This window comes from Pundamilia nyererei, unplaced genomic scaffold (assembly GCF_000239375.1).
Source record: "Pundamilia nyererei isolate P.nyererei 1_Seehausen unplaced genomic scaffold, PunNye1.0 scaffold00301, whole genome shotgun sequence".
Classification (NCBI taxonomy): domain Eukaryota; kingdom Metazoa; phylum Chordata; class Actinopteri; order Cichliformes; family Cichlidae; genus Pundamilia; species Pundamilia nyererei.
This window is the reverse complement of record NW_005187702.1, coordinates 487,012-491,950: the sequence shown is the minus strand read 5'-3', so window position 1 is coordinate 491,950 and position 4,939 is coordinate 487,012.

The window sequence follows — 4,939 nt, the reverse complement described above, 5'->3', positions numbered from 1 at the left end:
TCCCATAAATCTGTGTTCCTCTGCATGCGTGCGTACACACACACACACACACACACACACACACACACACACACACACACACACACACACACACACAGTTTGGAGCAAGTCGCTGCTTAAGTGTGCTCACCAGAACGGCAAATAGTAAGTCAAAAGACAAAGTGGTTTCAGATCAAATGTACTCTGGAGGCTCACCAAGTCGGTTGAGGCAAAGCAGGAAGGATGCGTGTCCCACTAGAATGACCTTCAACCCACATGGCCCAGGAGCAATAACACCCCATGATGTCAGGAAGTCCACCGCTTCCTTATCTGAGGAACTGAGACGACCTGTTCCCACATTGTGTCCCTTACTCCAAAGAAAAAAGAACAGGGGGGGAAAAAACGCTGAAACGGAGCCACATCGGAAGTCCAGCAGGATTTGTGGGAAGGGAGTTGGAGAGATTTATATTCTGTTTTGTTTTATGTTTTTTTTTCTTTCGTTTTCTGGGAAGTCAAAAAAAAAAAAGCTGAGTTTGAGATTAGCCTGATAAGGCAACTGTGAGGTATTCAGGGTCTTCGTCTCAAATTATGATTCCTGTACTTTACAATGTTGAAAAAAATCTTCCTTCGCACTGCCAGAAAGTAGATCTAACAAAATGATGTTAGTCCCGTGTTTTTACAGTCATGCACACACAATATTGAGATTAAGGTTGCATTTGGAAGTCATAGCTTTTTTTAATAGATGAAAACAAACGTTCTAAGCTGAAATATTCCTATAAAGTTTACTTCTTTTAACTTTGCATTATCAGCTATTTAAGAGAGCTGTTCCTCTTTTTAGCTGCACAATGTGTTTACAGGCAGAAAAAAAAAGAAGACAACTCCTGTTTAGCAGTTAAATTGAAAGTCTTAACCCAATCTGTGCAAGCAGGAAGCCTTAGGAAGTGCTTAAGACTTGATTATTATGTTTTTCTCTCAAAAACAGCCATAAGAGCTTTCATTATAATTGCATTGTAAAAGCACTGCTGAAATAGTCACCTGTATTAAATATGGGATAAAAATATGTCATGTAAGCACAACTATTTAGGATTCGATACACGCTGTGCTCAGGATACAGGAAGTCTGAGGAGAAACAAATTCCATTTTATTGGCACACAAAGGGATGGAAAAGGCTGAACCTTGTGTACATGCATCTGCGCTTCTCGTAAGTGAAAAAGAGGAACAGGAAGGCTAAAAGACAGACGGAGAGAAACTTAGCTTAGGGATCAAATGACAACAAACAGATCTACAGGTTGCTTTGAACCTTCTCAGTGCGGAAGTAAACTGTTTTTTTTTCTTCTTCTGAGCTCTCTTTTTTCATTACGTTTCTTTTTGCCCCCCTTTCTACCGGAGATAAGCTTTAACATGCTAAACCCTGTAAAAACAGGCCTAAGTGTTTAAGCTGAGACCATTCTGCAAAGATATCCTAATTTGTGATGCTGCATCAAGCTGCTGTAGTGTGTGGAACAGGGGGGAGATTCCTAGTTGCATGGCAGAGTTAGACTGCAAATACACATGGCCTTGTTTAAAAAGATGACGGCCCCAAAGGTTGGAGCTCACACTGGAATTACTTTTATAATCAAATTTTACTTGTGGCTTTATTTCCATCATTCCAATGTCTCTGTTGTGACCTCCAGCGTAAGCAACCACTTAAGATAACTTCTTTGCGTATCTGTATTGCCAAGACATATTCCCAAATATTTATGATTCCTTATAAATAAAATAATGAAAATAAACAATTAGCTAAGGTCAGTTCAGAGAATCTTTTCAACACTGTTTTTAAAAACATTTTTTTCATCTTCCTACCAGCAACATGTGCCCTCATTTTTAGATGCTGAACCAAAGGCAGTGATTAAGGGCTGTACAAGTGTCACATCATACAGTAAATGAAGTAGCATGAATATCTTTCTGTGCATGTGCATCTTAAATAAAGTACAATCAGTAACTGTTAAAGCCATATGCTGAGACCAGTGAGAGCCAGTACTATACTGCAACTTAATAGGCGTGGGTGGAGGGCCCCCTTCTCCCCCGCAGTCTTTCTTCTTTTTCACCTCCTTTCTCTTTTTTTTCTGGCCTCCATTTATCACCTCATCCACCTCGCGTGGGTTACCATGGAATGTCTGAAAAGACAATCCCATGTTTTTTTTTAGAAATGGTGTAGGAGCAGTAAAATAATAAGAGAAGTTGTTCAGTTGGGCACTAAAGGCGTTTGCTTTCCAGCTTGTGCTGGGTTTGGGGCAACAAGCAGGTTTACCAGGTAAAATAATATTACATGAAAAAAGGTTTGTGGCCAAGATTAGCATCTGAAAACAGAAGAGTTATTTTAACAGCAGGGCATATTTTAAAGCAAAAACAGAATTATCTTCTTGACATTCTTGAAAAACCTGTGAAACACAGGATCTGATCTGTTAAACTGCAGGAGAATTTTAAAAACTTTGTGTTTTATTGATTTTTCTTAATGTTAAAGAAAACAAGTGAAGTGAAAACTGTATGTTAGATGTTTCTTAATGTCAGCTTTCAGTGCTGTAAACTTAACGCCTCTGTTGTGCTGGGGTTGACAGTTTATCTCTTAAATTCTGCACAAATAAAGACACCAGCTTTTTTCTATTTTTCTTTTGGGGGTTTGGGTTGACAGAACCTTAAAAAGATCAAATCTGAAGGATAAAGATTTACATCCCCGTTTTAAATGAGCTTTACATCCTTTTTTTCTTGACCGGCCACCATATTTACAACAGACAAAGAAGAGCAGATAAGGCTCATTTAATAATATAGTCAATACTGGTTTGACAAGTCCTTCAAATAGGCATCAGAGCATTACTTCCACAAATAATTCCATGTTTAATTAACTGAAGGACATATGCGTACACACACACAATCATCATTCAGTAGTAAACTGTGACCGTGCAATTGCCTGGTGGCAAGTCCGGTTGTTACAGCTCCTTCCTCAATATAAACAGGAAGCCCCTCCTCTAGGAAGCTATTAACATGTTATGGGATCATGTTCACAATGCACTAACAACACACACAGCGCTTATGCTCACTGTAAAGCAAGTTCTGTGTGCACTTAACGAGATCTAAGTGGAAGTGAAGGGGGAAGCTGGTCATTAAATGTTTGCATGTGAGTCTCCTGCTTCAGTGCACAAAAGATTTTGTGACTGCGTTTGTTGGTTTGTGTGTTTTCACTTATACAAAGTAATGAGAGTTGCAGGCTGTGAGAGCAAATTTTAGCAAAGTGAAGTCATTTTCATCAGCCCTCTGGTTCAGTTTAGAGTTACATTCAGTGTTAGGCATCTGTTTAAGACCTAATGCATTTCAAAGGAATCACCACTCAAGAGCCACTTTCTTGCAGTTCAGGAGCTCTTGATCATATTTCACCGTCTTCATTTTCCATTTTTAGCCATCATGAAACTGAAGATTTTAAAGGACTTAAACATTCATCTTCTTGATGTATCACACACTTTTCACAAATGTGTCAGTGAAGGAGATCGGTGAGTGTATAAATAGGCATTTTTACTGGTGAGTGCAAAAGGACATTTGAGAAATTTACAGGTGGATAAGTACTGAGCAAACCTGGAAGATTTTTCATGTAGAAGTCATTTTACTTCAGATTTCATCAGCACCTATGATACAACAGGATTGAACAACAGGATTTTGACCACTGCAACACTTCACTGTGCTTCAGGTAAAGTGGACCTGGGTTTCTCAGCAGCCTGAACCGCGTTATGTAACTGGAAAGGAGAACAAGGAGCAGGAGGATGAACACCAATGAAGCCAAAGAGGAAGCAAAGGATGTGGTGGAGGGAGCAAATGGCAGCCTCTGATAGCTCCCTCTTTGTGTGGCTTTTTTTTCTTCTTTTTTTTACTGCTTCCTCCCGTCCCAGCCGCATCGCTCACCGCATGGCCTCCGCTGGAACAACATAAACAGCTAGAGACCATAGACTGGGCGAGAGCAAGCCAGAACATTTCAGGCACAGTGGCACATAGAAACAAAATACAGGAAGGGCTTGCTGAACTGAAAGTAAATTATTTTTCAGATACAAGGTTAAAATTGATTAATTATGAGTATATTAATTCAAAAACTTTCAATAGTAAGAAAATACTAATATAAAATCTTACTGGTTACATATAAATTATTGCTATTTAGTATTTGGTAGTACTAGTTGACGAGCCGGAAAGTTCTTAAGTGGCATACTTTTTGAATAGTATGACTGTGTACAGTCTATAGCTGGTAAATATACATTTTAGTCAAGCTGTTAAAGATGTCTTGTGAAATTATGTACTAATCCACCAATAGGCCAAATATCCCAGCTTTCCACTAACAATTGAATGCACCATGCATTTGAGGACTTGTTGCGCTAAGAGAGTAAAGAATCAGCACAAATGTATCATCCATAGAGACATATCAAGTGCACCTACATTTCATGATGAAAACGAGAGGAACGATTAAAAAAAAAAAAGTATGCACGGGAAGCATTTTTGAAAGTGAAACAATCAGTTTCTTTGACACATTTAAAATGTGCATCTAAACATTTATAGACTTTTATTTGCCTATGGAAAACAGTTTAACACATATCCCAACTGTCGGATATTTGAGTGGAGATTCAACTCAAAATTGAGCACATCATGTTATATTTTGGTCATCTCAGTTTTTATTTTTGACCATTTTGAGGTTCTCTCAGTACAAGGCTGTCTCCTTTTGTCTGGATACAGTAAGTAATAACCAATTAGTACACCCTGTTGCACTATCTATTCATAAAAATTAAATTTATATTACATGTATTTTAGGAAAAATGCACACAACTTGGGGTTTAAAATGGCATGGCATAGCATTTACAATCAAAACAGATGTTATTCTTGAAGCAGTGAACTGCTAAAACACCTGCAAATGAACAGGTAAACACACACCTGTCATATAGCAGACAAG